Genomic DNA, 18,073 nt, shown 5'->3' with positions numbered 1-18,073 from the left:
AAAGTGGAACAAGTCATTTGTCAGTGTCTGCTGACACCCCACTGAGCCCTCGTACTATGGAAAGTACCACCAAAATCCCCAGAATGCAATTAGTGCAAAAGGTCGAATAAACAGACCACACCTGTCTATTTATATGGGGACAGGGTCCTTGATCACTTAGAGGAATTCTTCAGAACTTACATCTAAGCCAGATCCGAATTGTTTATGGAATCTTTGCAACTAAGAATAGACAGGATATACTGAGACATAATACTTCTATTAGTAAAAATTATTTTATTTACATTAAAAGGACGGAACTACAGCTCTTGGTTCTGGCTAATAGTAGGAAGTTCCATTCTGGGGACCCTATAGAGCAATTCAAATAGTTTGGCATTTAAAGTGAATGTCCACCTTATAACACCACGTTATATTTGGGTAAAAAATTCTGTCCTGATTAGTTTAATAATATTTCTTTATAGCGGTCCGAGCTCTATTTTTTTCATACAGAGCTCAAAATCACCTGCATAAACATAGAGTTAAAAAATAACATGCTGACTACCTGCAGTCTCCACTAGGGGAGTTTAGGTGCTTACTGTATACAGTTTATACAATGCACTCAATAATAACACAGTATGCAGTAAGCGCCTAAGCTCCCCCTAGTGGTGACTCTGAATGGCATGAAAATTATATACCGTATAAAGGTCTGTCTATCTATCTATCTATCTATCTATCTATCTATCTATCTATCTATCTATCTATCTATCTATCTATCTATCTATCTATCTATCTATCTATCTATCATCTATCTCAGTTCCTTACATTAGATGTACCCACTGGAGTACAAAGGGGTATTTGATTCTAGTTGCTGATACGGGTCACATGAGATGAAGCATCATCCCAGGAGGCCGGCCCTCTGATGTCATCCAGGCCGGCCTCCTGGGATGATGTTTTATCCAATGTGACCGCCGCTACAGCCTGTGATTGGCTGCAGCGGTCACATAGGATGAAGCGCTGGAGGGAGTAACACAGACTTCTGGGTAGGTATGAGACACATTTTTTTCAGTTGTGTTTTTTGCGGCGGAATCGCTGCGAACCCGCCGCAAAAAGCGCAAGAACTTCTATTTGTTGTGGGATTTACCTCCCTATTGAATTCAATGGGGAAAACCCGCAACAAATAAGCAGCGTTTAAACAAATACAATTGACATGCTGTGGAATAAAATTCTGCACCGCAGGTCAATTTCTGAGCATTTTTTCCGCTCAGTATTTACGCAGCGTGTGGATGAGATTTAATTATCTCATCCACTTTGCTGCTACTATATTTGCTGCGAATTTTCTGCAACTAATTCCGTTGCGGAGAAACCGCAGTATTTACGCAATGTGTGAACTGACCCTAAGTGTTACGAATTGTCTATGCAGTAATAAATCCACAAAAATAAAGTAATTACAGTATACTGCGCTAATTATTGACAACAGCAATGATCTGGATACGTAGAAGAATATTAAGGGTATGTTCACACGGCCAAATTTCAGACGTATACGAGGCGTATTATGCCTCGTTTTACGTCTGAAAATAGGGCTACAATACGTCGGCAAACATCTGCCCATTCATTTGAATGGGTTTGCCGACGTACTGTGCAGACGACCTGTTATTTACGCGTCGTCGTTTGACAGCTGTCAAACGACGACGCGTAAAAATACAGCCTCGTCAAAAGAAGTGCAGGACACTTCTTTCAGACGTTTTTGGAGCTGTTTTCTCATAGACTCCAATGAAAACAGCTCCAAAAACGGACGTAAAAAACGCCGCGAAAAATGCGAGTTGGTAAAAAAACGTCTGAAAAGCAGGGTCTGTTTTTCCTTGAAAACAGCTCTGGATTTTCAGACGTTTTGGTTGACTACGTGTGAACATACCCTTAGGGAGCCGTATTTTCAGACGTAAAACGAGGCATAATACGCCTCGTATACGTCTGAAATTTGGCCGTGTGAACATACCCTCATAATTTGAGTGAAATGTTGATCCTGAGGGTATGTTCAGCCTGAAAACATCCCCGTAATTTCAGCCGTACCGGCATGTGCAGGCGCTTGAACGCCGCGTCAATTACGGCCGTAATTGGCGCTGCTATTCATTGGAGTGAATGAATAACGGCTCCAATTACGGCCAAAGAAGTGACAGGTCACTTCTTTGACGCGGGCGTCTATATACGCGCCGTCATTTGACAGCGACGCGTAAATATACGCCTCGTGTGAACCGACAAACGTCTGCCCATTGCTTTCAATGGGCAGATGTTTGTCAGCGCTATTGAGGCGCTATTTTGGGGCGTAATTCGGGGCAAAAACGCCCGAATTACGTCCGTAAATAGGCCGTGTGAACATACCCTGAAAGTAAAATGATGTGAACCTTTGACTCTACAGCTGCTGTGGATCCTGATCGCTGGTACCTGATGGCCGAGCATGCTGAGATATTTAGTTCCCCAGTAGCTGATATTCTTTTAGTTGGTTCTAAGCAGCGACTAGAATAGAAGCATCAAGACATAAAAGAAGTATTTAACACCTCCTGCATTCAAAAACATCTAAGAGCCTCAGGACTAAACAACGTGTCAAGAAACAGCAGCCATTGACAGGCATCTTTTTTTTCTTCTGTGACAGTTTCAACTATGAACAGAAATGAAGGACAGAAATCTGTTGCCATCATTTCATGGCTGTCAGCCCTGGCAGCAGAGAGTTATATCTTAAGACAACACACTGCCCGGAATTTTCTTTCATGTGTTGGACCACAAGTTCCATCATTATTCATTCCCAGCCTATGCACAGCAAAGGAAAAAAAATAAAGGGAATTGCAATGGCGACAAAGTTTATTATCAAACACTGGACTTCGTGACGGGAGCCACAACTCACAGAGATAGCTAGGTTTTTGCCTCAGGGAAAGTATTTGTAATCTAGAGTTGTTGTAGTCATTACAGAGATTAAGCATTGCCCTTAACGTTTGACAAATACTATTTGTATCCTTCCATATGCTGGCAGTGGGCAGAATATCATGTTAGACTCCGCTATTAATTTACCAGCTCATTTGAAGAAAAAAATAATGCTGTAGCTACAGTATACATGATATGACTTTATCTATCAGCATTCCAGGAGCATTTTGCTACAGTACCAGCAACTTTTTGTCTTTTCTCTATATACTGTTTGTCTTAATTTCTTTGAAGGCATCCAGTCTTCCATTGTATGAAAGCAAGCAGTGTGTGGATGGGGTGGGGGGGGGGGTGCGCTAATCTTGTTGCAGAGAGGGCCCATCTCAATTATGTAACTATATAAGTAAGTCTGAGGTTGCATGTGCTAAGGGAATTGTCATGACTTTAGTGGGGATAGTGCAACCAATAAGATCATGGAATTGATGGGAGCAACAGAAGAGGAGTGTGATGATCTTGTGGTAGGCAGTGACCTGTCCACTCATATGATGATTATGTTACTGAAGACAGGTCTGCATGTGATAAATGTTATATCAAGATATGAGAATGGGAATGAAATAAATAGATATTCATTGCCAAAGAGTTCATAGGGTAGCCGGTCTGTTCATAGGAATAATCCACGGCTGCAGAAGAGGAGTGTGATGATCTTGTTGGAACTAGTGACTTATTTTCTATTGTAAGCATATAAGTAAGGGCAGGGTTGCATGTGCCATTGTCAGTGTTATGAAGTTATTAGGGATAGAACATACTGTAACTAATGAGTTAATAGGATGTGCTGAATGACAGCAGCAGGAGAGGAGTGTGATGATTTTATTGGAGCCAGTGACCTGTTCTCTATTGTAATCATATAAGTGAGGTCAGGGTTGCATGTGCCATGACCAGTGCTATAGAGTGAGTGGGGATAACATGTTTTTTAACCAATGAGTTCATATGAAGTATGACAGCAGCAGAATAGGAGTATGATGATTTTATAGAAGTAAATGTCCTGTCCACTCATGTTATAATGTTAGCAAGTACAGAATGCTATGGGCGAAGAATAGTTCAATAGATCATGGTATAGTCAGTGAGATCGTGGTAAATTATCTTACCAGTAGTAGAGGTGTGTGCTTATCTTGTGGTAGACAGTGACCAGTGGTTAAGGCCAGTGTGAACAGCACTGCATGAAACCAATAGAATACCCTGTAGCCAATCTAGTCATAAGAATAATCACAGAAGCAGATGGATTTGCAGAGGGCAGGATAGACCACCTTTTAGCCAATCAACTCACGGGACTGATGACAGCAGCAGAAGAGGTGAGTACTGATGTTGCAGGTGGTAGTGACCCGTCCACTTATGTAGTTATGTTAGCAAGGGGAGTGTTATAATATGAAGAAAAAAAAGGAAGGAAGGCTAGTGAAAGAAGGGTGTCATTTCTTTTCTTTTAATTAAATTGACAAACTGAACATGACAACAACCAGTAAGAATAGTACATAAAATCATATAAAGGAAAATGGAAGATAGATAAGAGTTCTTCTTTAAGTACAAAATCTGAATTCAATCATTTTGGCGCTATGTGTCCAGTGAGAATCGAACTGATCAAAACAGCTAATTAATGAATTGCCTCCAGTTAACATTAAGCTACTTCATCCCTTTCATTTATCTTCAGGACTTGCAGTGATGAGTTTGTGATATGGCAGAGAACCATGAGTAATTCTACAGGAAGTAAGGATAAAACAGATACGTTTATATCCGCCAGTAAGAAAAAAAATCCCTTTGCTTATGTAGCACCTACATATTCTGCAGCGCTGAACACAGATTGTAATTACTCACATCGGCTTTTAGCGGGGATCACATCTATCAATCACTGCCTCATACAGAGGCGTAACTTGAAGTTCCTCGGCCCCAATGCAAACTCTTTTAGAAGAAACCCAACTATCACACTCTTATATCATAAATTTATAGTACTGGTCTACTCATATAGGGCAGATGGACCATTTGATCCTCAGGCTGCAGTGGTGCAGCCACAACTTCTGCACCCGCTATTGCTACTCTCCTGTTCAGAAAAGTATAGACATAAACATAAAATATTCAGGTTCAGTTTACATTGGCGTTAGGGACTGTTCCATCAGATTTACGTTGCTTTTTTGCTGGATAGAATAGCATATTTTCTTTATAAAATCCCAGAAACCTTATAAATGGGATCCATCAGGATCCATTAAGATCTATTGCACAATGGATCCATCAAAACCGGCATGGCTCCAGAATAACCGGAGCCATGATGCTAGTGTGAACCGAGCCTGCTATAGAAAAACCTACGAGATACGTTCCTTACCAAATTATAAAGTAGAGATCCCTGACTTGTCCACATCAAAATTATAATGCCAGTGGTCTGTGCTCGCCGGCATACTACCTCTCCCACCAGGCATAGCTGCCAGGTTACTTTTGGTACGCGCTGTACGGTTCCTGGTTCTCCACACTGCCATGCACGTGCCCTTTCTTCTGCTGCTGGTGTTGCTGGGTCTGTCCATAGGGCAGGTGCGCACTAAATTCCTGCATCTGATAGGGCTGGCACGGGCACCCAAATCCTTCCCCAGCCTATCCCTGCCAATCAGCAGGTATATTAGACTTCTTCACTGGACACACTCTGCCTGAGCACCTTTGGTGCAACCTAACTGTGTCCTGCAAAGGTTCCTGATTGCATCATGATTCCTGTCCGCATCTGCTATCTGTTATCAACCTGTATCAAGTTCTCTGTTATCAGCCTGTATCCAGCTCTCTGTTATCAGCCTGTGTCCAGTTACCCACTACAGCCAGTGTCCTGTTATCCACTGTCAGTCTACAGTACATCCGGTTGCTTGTTGCCAGTCACCATCCTACTGCCTGCGACGAGCCTGAGGCTTCCTGCCTAATATGAACTTTGTCTTCTGATCCGCATCCATCTGCCAAGGCATCATCTGCCAGTGCCTGTACCCTCGGTGCACTATACCATAGTATCCTGGTCAAAGCCAGTATCTCATCGGTGGAGTAGCACACTGGGTTCACAACCTGTTGGTCGTAACAAAAATAAAGTGTGGGCATTGTTCTTGGGCATCTTTCTGAACTAACCAACCCACCATGCCACTGTATCTCAGTTCACCATCCTTTTATTTATTCTAACATCCGTCAAACCGGTAAAGCAATCACTTTTTACCCAATCTTGTCTCTGGGCTTGGGTATCTTGGCCCTATCCGAGGAAATTGTTCTGAGGGACCATTCTTCAAAGGTGCAGAGCTGAAGCATGTCCATTTATAACTGCTTTGTAAACATTGTTGTTATCAGAACACACAAAGGTGATAATATCCATGAGGATTGTAAAATAAATGCTGAAAGGGGTAAATACCCAGAATAAACTGACCTGCTCTACTAGTCAACTTCAGACGAGGTTGTCTTCTGCTGGACCTCATATGCCTACTAGCTGCCCTGCCCCATTATTGTGTCAGGACTTGGGACTACCAGAGGCTCTATCCTATGGTAGATATATTGGACACAACTTTTCCATTTCCCCTGTCTCTCTCCCTCATGACGTCCCCCAAGCCTTCAATTTTCACCTTTCTTGCGCTTCCTTGTAACCCTAATCCCATCTCTTTCTCCTTATCTATCAAACCTAGTCATGAGGTTTTCCACTCAGCCTTGGCTACTTTAAAGAGGCTCTGTCACTACACTATAAGAGGCCTATCTTGTACATAATGTGATCGGCGCTGTAATGTAGATTACAGCAGTGTTTTTTTATTTAGAAAACAATCATTTTTGACGGAGTTATGACCTATTTTAGCTTTATGCTAATGACTTTCTTAATGGACAACTGGGCGTGTTTTACTTTTTGGCCAAGTGGGCATTGTGGAGAGAAGTGTATGACGCTGACCAATCAATGCCTCACACTTCTCCACATTCATTTACACAGCAGATAGCATTCTTATTACATCACTATGTGCAGCCACATAAACACACAGTAACGTTACTCAAGTGTCCTGACAGTGAATATACATTACCTCCAGCCAGGACGTGAAGTCTATTCAGAATCCTGACACTTCGCTAAAGTTTCTGTGAGATTTACAGCAAGGCAAACGTAATCTTGTTTTAAATGACAGTTTACGGCGTAATCTCGCGAGATTATGCTTGCCTTGCTGTAAATCTCACAGAAACGTTAGCGAAGTGTCGGGATTCTGAATAGACATCACGTCCTGGCTGGAGGTAATGTCTATTCATTGTCAGGACACTGCAGTAACGTTAGTTTTTGTGTATGTGGCTGCACATAGTGATATAGCTATATCGCTATGTGCTGTGTAAATGAATGGAGAGAAGTGTATGACGCTGATTGGTCACTTATTGGTCAGCGTCATACACTTCTCTCCACAACGCCCACTTGGCCAAAAAGTAAAACACGCCCAGTTGTCTATTAAGAAAGTCATTAGCATAAAGCTAAAATAGGTCATAACTCCGTCAAAAATGATCGTTTTCCTAAATAAAAAACACTGCTGTAATCTACATTACAGCGCCGATCACATCATGTACAATATAGGCCACTTATAATGTGGTGACAGAGCCTCTTTAAACCCTTCTAAAAAATATTGTTCCTTCTTGTTAGGGCTCATTCAGACAAGCGTGTAATTAACACCCGTGTGACGGCCGTTAAAACAACACCCATTACACGGACTCATGTATTTCAATAGGGCCGTTGACACGGTCGTTGTTTCAACAGGGTGTGTGAAGGGTCCATGAAAAAATAGGACATGTCCTATTTTGCTGTGTGTCACGATAGTCTATGGGAGATCCGTGACAACGCATCCCGCAGGGGTGCACCACCGATGTGAAATACTGCAGTTTTTCACATCCGAGGTTAGCTACCTTCGTCTGAATGTAGCCTGAGGGATACTGTTAGTAGCCTTAAAAAAAGACCCCTATACTTTGCGTCATCTTGAGGGAACTCCAGTGTCCTCTAATGACATGTCAGGGTCGGGATGAGATTGAGTTATTCACAGGGCTGACTGCATAATCACCTTTCACACTGTGAATTACAGAATTCACCGTCATCAAAAGAAAAACACATATATACCAGAGCGGTATTCATTTGAGGCCGCTTACAGAAAAAAATACACTTCAATCAAATGGACCATAAACAATGCAATGTCTTTTGAATCCCAGCAATAGAAAAATCAGAGATGGGACGAAAAGTCTTATCTTGCTGTGAGGTTTTTGCATTACGCAGCAGAAATCATTAAAATATGTTAACAGTCTCAGCGCCTCGCTGCCGTTCATTACAGTCTGATTCAGCAGCATTTATAAGGTCATGCATTTCTTATTAAGGATTTGGGTTTTATACATTCAGCGGCTGAACAGAATATCAGATCATTGATTAAATCTATGAAGTTATTGAAAAAAATTGAAATATATTATATAAACATGTATTTACTGAGGCCTCACTCAAATTTCAGGAGATTCGATATCACATGTTGAATTTGATATACTGGAGTGTGAAGTTTTACACGTTATCACATTTAGATCTCTTGAACATTTTATTTTAATATTTATCATCATTTATTCAGTATAATACAAATTTTCAGATGTTTTTGGACTGGGAACTAAAATCAAACATTGAGGAGCAGCCATCAAATGACAGCCGCTCCATTCTTTCTTTTGGGCCGGGATCAATGCAGGATCGGTCTGGGTAGGTCTTATAGAATTTGCTCAGTTAAGCTAAGTTTATTTAGATGAAATCTGACCTGTTCATAGCCCTCAGGGGCGATCACCGCTGCCAAATGTTTTTTTTCAAAAAACCTTAAAAAAATATGATATAGCTATCATATTGTTAGATGAGCATCTTACAAGCTGAACATGAGCGTATATGCCATAGAGACTGTTCTTGCAGTTGCTGTGTGGCCCTCAGAAAGTAATGTCCGGTCCATGTTAGTCCTGGTCAAAAAGAAGGACACTAATTCTCTTTAAGTGCTTCAATATTAGATAATATAATATATCAAGAACAGACCAGCCTGACAGACATATGATCTACTTTCTTATAAGGGATGGGAAGGAAGATGTAGGGATAAGCACAGGGTCCTGGTGGTGGCAAAGGCCAACACCAGGCGGTGGATCACATTTTGTTTTTTTTATGGGTGCCTTTTTTCTATGAACTTCCTAAAGCTCATATGTAAATAGCAAGTTTATTTTTATTGTATATTTCCTATCACAGTATAGCTCCAATATATAACATATATAATGATCCCACTTATCAGTCTCTGTTCCCATTGGTTCTCTCAACATCCGCATACCAAACTTATCGATCAAACATATTTTTGGCTCTGTACAGGACACAAATTTCACCAAATGAATACCTGATGGGTTAATGGTACCATTATTATAGTACCATCCATTGTAAGTCTGAGACATCTGGGTTCCTGCTAAAATGTGATATGAAATGAAGTCTTCTTCGGCTTACAAGAAATGTCTACCTAGTAGGACTGTAGTAATGTCCGGGTAAGACCAGGAATCTTCACGCCTCTCTAAGTTTTTCCTGCAGAGTAGTTATGAAAATGTACTATCATTCTGAATGTATAATCGCTACACCTCATAACTATATAAATGAGGATCTGAAAGTTTCCATTATCCTCCAGAAGATGCAGCAAGCGGGGGCCTCCTACCCATAATACATCCATTATCATGCGTTTTTGTAATTTCATGGTTCTATGAAATACCTTTATACATATATTCTGCACACATGGTAGTAATATATCCTTAATCATGCCTTACATGTCAGCATATGCCTGATTCTGTAATTAGGCAAAGGACTTAAGGCAGCTTAAATGGAAGCTTAAATGGATGATGACTTAAATATATAACTTACATTGCTTTTTTATCATCTAGATTTTTTTTATGTTTTTTACTCTTACAATTTCTACATACTGAATCATATGCTGCTACATTGTCTTAAAGGGTCTTTTTTTTCCCATCAAAGACTTTTATGGCATGAGGAAACCCAGACCCGCATTTCGGAGTTTGACAGGTGGCAATGCCTGTCCACAACACTCTTCATTCAAATCTATGGGAGGTAAGGAAACCGCCAAGCCGGTGGGGCCTCGTCTATCCTACGTCATTGGTCAGAAAAACTCCTTTAAGAGGTAACTTAGGATACTTGATCATAATTTAATTATCACAGATCACATTTTTTTGGGGCATAATCTTTTTGGTAAGTTATTGTTGTTAGCCAGTGCACCTATCAGGACCTATAGGACTTACACAATAAATACAGGACTTGAGCTGGTAAGACCAAACTAACCTTAACGGCCTAATTTATTCTTATAGGGGTTTAATACTGTCTGACTCCATACTGCTTATTAAATAAATGCATGAGAAACTATATGGCTGACACTATTATTTGGGAAATACATTGTAGCTGCAATTACCATATGGGTACTACTATGTAGATGGCGCTATAATATGGAAACCTTCATTGGTATTACCATATGTATAATATTTGAAAACAACTTACTAGACATCACAGTGGCAACCGGACACCAATATGGCCCTATGTGGCATTACTGTATGGACTCTGCAATGGGCCCATGAAACAAATTCAGTAAAAAATTCCTGCAGGATACAATGTTATAATGTAAGAATAGATTTCTAAACTTGTTAATTAGTTAGTTAAACCATTGTCAACCTTCATCAATAATATATTAGAGTTTTTGGGTTGTTTCTACCATTGATAGATGGATTTATATTTGGTGCCTGTAGAAAGGTTTATAAATTAGATAACTGAATAGATCGATAGACAGACAGACAGACAGACAGACAGACTGATAGATAGACAGACAGACAGACAGACAGACAGACAGACAGACAGACAGACAGACAGATAGATAGATAGATAGATAGATAGATAGATAGATAGATAGATAGATAGATAGATAGATAGATAGATAATGAAAATTAGAAAATGAATTACCCACTGTTCCCTTACATAACCAAATGTACCAATGTAACATCTTCATTGCTATTAAGCCATTTACTAATATACAATGTAATAATAACAATTTGCAGGTGAGGCGGCTGCAGGTGTCAATCATGTTATTTCTTTCCTCGCCGTTTTTTTTATTTTTGCCTTCTAGTGACTTTATTTAAAGCTGAGGCTACGTCTTGACATTTCATGGTAAGCAACAACATCAGAAAAACAGCTTGGTTTCAGAAATGCACTGACCCCGCTATATCCACTTGTCACTGTATAATGCAAAACCTTAGAGAAATTAAACGTGAAAAACAGATGTGTAGAAGACAGAAATGACCCCAGGGGTGGCTGCCACTACCCACAGTCTGTATTTTTAAACTGCATGGTCATTAGAGTCTAGTATTTTGAAGTGACTTTTCTCGAGGCAATCAGGGATTAAATGATCATGATCCGCATCTCTTGGGAATAGCAATACAAGTAATCATATCACAATTATTTCCAATCTCCATGTAGCACAAATTAAAAAACAATGTTTCCTGTGGTGCTACATGGATTAGAGAGGTGGGGGGAGCAGAGTTATGTTACATAAAGTATCAATCTGCCAACCTGCCCACAACACAATGACACAAGCACCATTAAAAATTGTGAAGAGTTAAATACGGTCCATCCCTGGGACACCCACCATTTAGATTGGCCGGCAAAGCTACTCGCCTATAGTTCTCACTACAGGTACAATATTGGATTTTCCCAGTGGATCAAAAGTTGAGTAAGTCCAAAGAAGTTTTATGACTTCAAGAAGTTAACCAACTTTGAAAGAGTCCTGGATTTTTATGGAGTAACAAGGCTTAGGACCATTGTGGTCTCACCAATCATAAAAAAAAGTCATACACAGGGCAAATATTTACCCTCTAAAAGGTTTTCCTATTTACTGCAATTCTAAATATGCTTGGCCGTTTCTGGTGTCGGATCTGATCCTATTCGATTGTTACATGCAGATCACCCATTCCTTGTTGTATCAAACAAATTGTAGATTAATATACAACAAGAGCATACATACAATAGATTCAGTCCATGCAGTGGTTATGGGGTCCTTGGAGAGTGGGAACGGGGTCCTGATTGGTCCAATCCCCTTTAATACTTCTACAGGGCTCCCGTCTTTAGAGGACCTGAACTGTTAGCCAACAAGCGGGTGGATAGTTGGCTTAAGAGTCAAACAAACACCAGGCCTTTCCGTCCTGGGTGGAAAATCACGGCACCACAATGGGGGACCCAGTTTGATATCTTCTATTGGCCAACCAATACCACAAGTCTTCAACAGCTTAGACCATCATATATCCACATTTCCTTTTTTAATGCAGTCTGGATACACAAACCTGAACTACAATTGCTTTCTTTGGGCATACAGTGCTCTTCTTCTCCAAGTCTTTGTAGGTCCTTCGTTTTTTTTTATAAGAAAAGAGAAGAAGAAACATTTTTGGGCCGCAGATAATGTTACTGTTTATGTCGTCTCTATTGCAGTATTCCTACAGGTTATTATCCTAAATAGTACACCCAGTTAACTCATCAAGCCTTTCCCTTTCACAACATTTCTTGTTCCCCCTGAGCGTCTTCCTGATTCCCTGTAATTAGTCAATGGACAAGTTAAACAAAACCACAGTTTTTATTTTATCTTATTCTGCTCACACATTTGAGCTTTAACCCTTTTGCCATTATGGAATTTCTAATGCACGGCAATATTATGTTTTTGCCAAGATGATGTTGTGATCTTTATTGTATTTTAATCCTTTTTTCAATGTACATAAGCCTTTTACCCTGGTACCTCGCGGATTACTTAGTTTTTAATTTGCTAACATGATGAAAAATAGGCAAGACATATATAAAGATGAAAAGTGAAATTAATCGGCATCTTACCCATTGAACCAAACTGTAGGTGCTACCTGAGCCAGAACGTTGAATGACCCATGGGTCGGTCATGAGCCGGTCTATTATATTGACACTTACAGGTATAGAAACAATTCTAAGCATCGTTTTCAACACAAGGGACAGGAGAGTGGACCCATAGGATAAAAAAATGAGCCACTATTTCCTTGTGCTTGGTTATATCATCACAACCCCTTCCCCATTCGTTTCTTGCATGAACAGTATCTTAGCGCACCCACACTACGAGGAAAAGCCTTGCACGGACAAGGGATCCCATATGCTAAGTCTATGGTATCTACCATAAAAGGGTTTTTTAATTGAAGCCAGACTGCTGATCAGATGATTGCCATGATTGCCAGCTTTGGAAACCCATAGTGATCAAATATTATTGCAGGTGGAAGCGGCAGCCAGCCAGGCCGCTGCAGGAAAAGGATTTCATATGAATTGCCGACTATTTAGTACATGGATGTCGTCTGTCAGACAGAGTAGCTCCTTATAAATGGGGACCACCCTTTTTTATGCCTAACAGGGCATATGAAAAGAGGCTGTCCTCATAAGACAACCCCTTTTAAGTAGTTCCACAACTTGTAGGACCTTTATTTGATTTGCTCATGAGGAAGCTGCTATGACTAGTGGGTGTTGACTTGTTGACATATGTCTTCTTATTGGTTTGGTCTATGAGTTTCTTCGGCTCCATTAAAAGGACAACTGATGACCTATCCACCAGATAGGTCATCAGTATGTCACCGGCGTGGGTCAGAAACCCGGACCCGCACCGATAAGCCGCTCCAGTGGACTGCGGGCATCGGATGTTGTGGCACATAATGCTATGGACGCAGCCCGGAAGCAGTTGGCTCCGTACATGGCATAGCGGCCATGCTGCAGAACTGCAGGTCTGCTCCTATTGTAATGACGGGGGTGGAGAGACAGACAAGTGAGCCCTAATCTACCCACCACTCAGTCCCTGCCTACTTGCAACGACCCACCCTAGGCGACGGGGTACAACTGGGCGACGGTCCCTACGCTCAATAAGTGCACGACAGACAAACAGACAAGGGTACACAGAGCTAGGGGGAGAAAGGGGCAGTTGCCCACGGCAACACCGTGAGCAAAGAGAGAAGTGAACAAGCCGAGTCAAACCAGGAGAGTACGAGGTGCCAAACGCAGAGCAAGAGAGTAGTCAGCAAGCCGGGGTCAATATGAAGCAAGGACAATGGTACAAGAAGCTGCAGCAGGGCCAAGAAACCAAACGAGAAGAATCACAAGCAAAGGAGGAACAGGAAAGGCAGGTATAAATAGACAGAGGGCGGGAGCTAGCTCCGTCTGGCCAGGCTGTGATAGGTTCTCCCACTCCTAAGCCTGCCACCCTTAGTGGTGGAAGATGGAGTCAGTCTCACAGACATAGAAGCAGGTGCAGACTGATTATCTATGGGCGTTAACCCCGAAGCTGTGCCTGGCAGATCCTTTACACCTATTCACTTGAATACAGTACTGCAGCTCGGCTGCTAATCAGTGGCCGGAGCTAACTGCTTCCGGCTTGTACGTCCAATGCACGGAGGCACCGGATCAGCTGATCTGTGCGGGGCCCGGGTGTCGGACCCCCACAGATTATGTACGGATGACCTATCCGGTGGATAGTTCATTAGTTGTCAAAACCCCTTTAATTTTTTTCTAATAAAGTTTATCTAAGTTTAATGAATCCTTGTATCCTGAATAATGGCTACAGTTGACTCAAGGCTATGCCTCAAAATGACCACAAGGTAATAGTCCACTGACCCTGGCTGGTTGTCCTAACTGAGTCAAAAATTGTAATTCCATTTAGATTGCCCACTAATCCATAACCTTGTCTTTTTCCGAAGTTCATTCAACTACTGTACTTTCCAGCTAATGACATGTAAGACATGTTTTATGGTTCTGTCACTATTTACCTTTAAGCCATGTCTTCCTCTTTCTCACTCTCAAATGAATATGTAGAAAACAGTCACATCATTGTCACCTCGAGGAATCCTGGAGTATATAACTGAGGAACATGACATACAACGCACAGTTGTCAGCTACATTGATATAACATACTCGATCACTTCCATTAAAGATTTTGATTTTAAAGACAACATCTGGAGATCATGATTGCATCGCCGTCTTCCTTCCTTATGTGGTTAGTCCTGGATAATCTGCATATTTTGATTTCTCATAAATATATTGTAACAAAATACCAGATGTCCATGTATACATTTGCTTTGTTAAAATGTATTAGATTTGCACTGGTGAAAAAGGTTTCAGGAGTCGTGTGCAGTATTGAACTAGGGTTCCATGGGCCCACCAGAAGAAATTATTTTGAGGACCCACCCTACATCTACATAGCATGTTTGTTGTTATCATTGCACACACAGTATCATCAATAGGGTCTAATAGGCTACTGGCAAATCAATTTATAAGGCATAGACCCTAGTGGCGAGTGATTGCGACAAAGTCTTCTGCTGGATATTTGTGGGCCATGTTGTATTAGGGGTCCATTATTGTGTTAGTGCCTGGGCCATTGGAGACTAAACACCAATATAGTCAATATCCCATAATGAGATGTACTCAGGCTAAACTTTCTGACTTGTATGGAAATCTGTCCCTCTCATTTGACCTTAAAATTTGTAGAGAACTTTTTAAGAATTTAACATGATTCCTTAGTAGCTATAATGTTTTGATTCAGCTTGAGAATGTTTCAGATACATAAGAAAGAGTTCTCTTTTTTCATATTCAATTATCATAGGATATATGCACACGAACGTGTTTTTGCGGCCGCAATTCCCCCGAAAATCCACAGGAGAATTGCGGCCCCATTCATTCCTATGGGGCCATGCACACAACCGTAGTTTTTACGGTCCGTGCATGGCCCGGGAGCCCGCACCGCAGAAAGAATGGACATGTCTTATTACGGCCATCTTCTGCGGTCCGGGCTCATTGAAGATAATGGCCGCGGTCATGTGCATGGCCCGCGACTTGCGGGCGGCTCGCGACTGACAGTCCGCTGCCGGCCGACATGAAAATCACGGCCGTGCACATGGCTACGGTCGTGTGCATGAGGCCTTAAAGTGTAGCTAAACGTTTAACAAACTTCTGACACGTCATAGTGACATGTCAGAAGTTTTGATTGGTGGGGGTCCGAGCACTGAGACCCCACCAATCGCTAGAACGAAGCATCTGAAGTGCTCGTGTGAGCGCTCAGCTGCTTCGTGTCTGTTCGGCTTTTTCCGGAAAGTCAATGTATCGGAGTACGGTCTCATAGACCTTCTCTTGAGTCCGTACACCGGTACATTTATTTCCGGAAAGATGCGAAGCGGCTGAGCGCTCACACGAGAGCTTCAGATGCTTCGTTCTAGCGATTGGTGGGGGTCTCAGTGCTCGGACCCCCACAAATCCAAACTTCTGACATGTCACTATGATATGTCAGAAGTTTGTCAAACCTTTAGCTGCTCTTTAAATTCAATCATCCCTCTACCTTGAGACAAAATCCATACTGAACAATCTTGGTTCAAATCTTCTAGTCTTAACGAAACTCCCTCTGTAGTTTCCTAATTGCAATACAAGTTTTCTAGTAAGTGGGTGGGGTGACAATCACTTTTCTGGGCACAACGTTTTCTTAGTGTAGCTGTCACAGCAGTGATGTGGAGTTGAGTTCTACAATGCTGTTCAGAAAATTATATGGACAGCTTTACATTGTAAATTTGGCCAGAAAGCTTCATGTGCCCAAGTTTTAGGAACAGAATTATAGAAATTGGATATTCTCAAAAAATACTCCTAATGTTGTGTTCATACATATGTCCTAATTGCTTCCATCTATAAATAGATCATGGAAATAAATGACTTTCATGAGCTATACTCATTTATGCGTTAATGTGGATTTGTCAGGTCTATTTCAGAGGGCAGCAGAGGATAGAGGGGGAGACGCTGATCTCGGGGATATATAATTTTCTATGGTTTAGTTCAGCATTTTCATGTAAAAAGCTGTTTAATTGCTGCCATACAGAAAGCCTGTGAGTCCTGATATCCCCGCCCACACAGAGTGATCAACAGCTTTTACTGTTTATGTAAATATACAGGAAGAGCTGTTAATCAGTCTGTGTGGGCGGGGAATGTAGGACTCACAGGCTTTCTCTATGAGTCCTGGCAGCATTTAAACAACTTTTTACATAAAAATACTGAATCAAATCATAAAAAACTATATATCCCCAAACTCAGCGCCTCCGCCTCTATCCTCTGCTGCCCTCAGAGAGGAGACCTGACAGATCTGCTTTAACCCCTTCAGGACGCAGGCCTTTTTCAAATTTTCACTTTTGTTTTTTTCTCCCCACATTTCAAAAGCTATAATATTTTTATTTTTCCGTCTATATCGCCATACGAGGGCTTGTTTTATCCAGGACAAGTTGTAGTTTTCATGGCACCATTTATTGTACTGCATAATGTACTGGGAAGCTGGAAAAAATAAAATTGTGGGGTGAAATGGGCAAAAAAAAGCGATTGCGTCATTTTTTGGGGGGTTTTGTTTTTACGGCATCCATCAGGCGGTAAAAACTACATATTCATCTTATTCTATAGGTTGATATGATTACGGCGATACCACATTTATATGTTTTGTTTTATGTTTTACCACTTTTACAAAAAATAAAACCATTTGCTAAATTAAAAAAAACTTTTGTGTCGCCGTATTCTGAGAGCCATAACTTTTTTATTTTTCTATCAATTTAGCGATGTGAGGGCTTAAGTTTTGCGGGGCGAACTGTAGTTTTTACTGATACCATTTTGGGGTATATGCGACTTTTTGATCATTTTCTATTTAATTTTTTTTTAGCACTAAGGTGACCAAAAAACACCAATTTGCGTGTTTTATATATATATTTATTACAGCATTCACCAAGCGAGTTAAACAACACTATATTGTGATAGTTCGGACTTTTACGGATGCGGTGATACCAGTTATGTTAACTTTTATTTTTTTAACATTGATTTAGGGGAAAAATTTGAAAAGGGGGGTTTTTTGAACTTTTAATACTTTATTGTTTTTGGAACATAACAAAAATCTTTATTTAACTGTTTTTTACTTTTTTTATTACTCCCCCTAGGAGATTTGAAGCAGCGATCGTTGGATCGCTTGCATGATATACTGTGATATACTGTGATATATTGTGATTCTGACAGTCTCCTGGAGTCCAGTCTCCTGGAGTACAATGATGGCGGACCTGGGGGCTTTTGTTCGGCCCTCAG

Source organism: Rhinoderma darwinii, chromosome 9 (genome assembly GCF_050947455.1).
Source record: "Rhinoderma darwinii isolate aRhiDar2 chromosome 9, aRhiDar2.hap1, whole genome shotgun sequence".
Classification (NCBI taxonomy): Eukaryota; Metazoa; Chordata; class Amphibia; order Anura; family Rhinodermatidae; genus Rhinoderma; species Rhinoderma darwinii.
The sequence above is the reverse complement of the archived record's forward strand: the minus strand, read 5'-3'. Positions refer to the sequence as shown.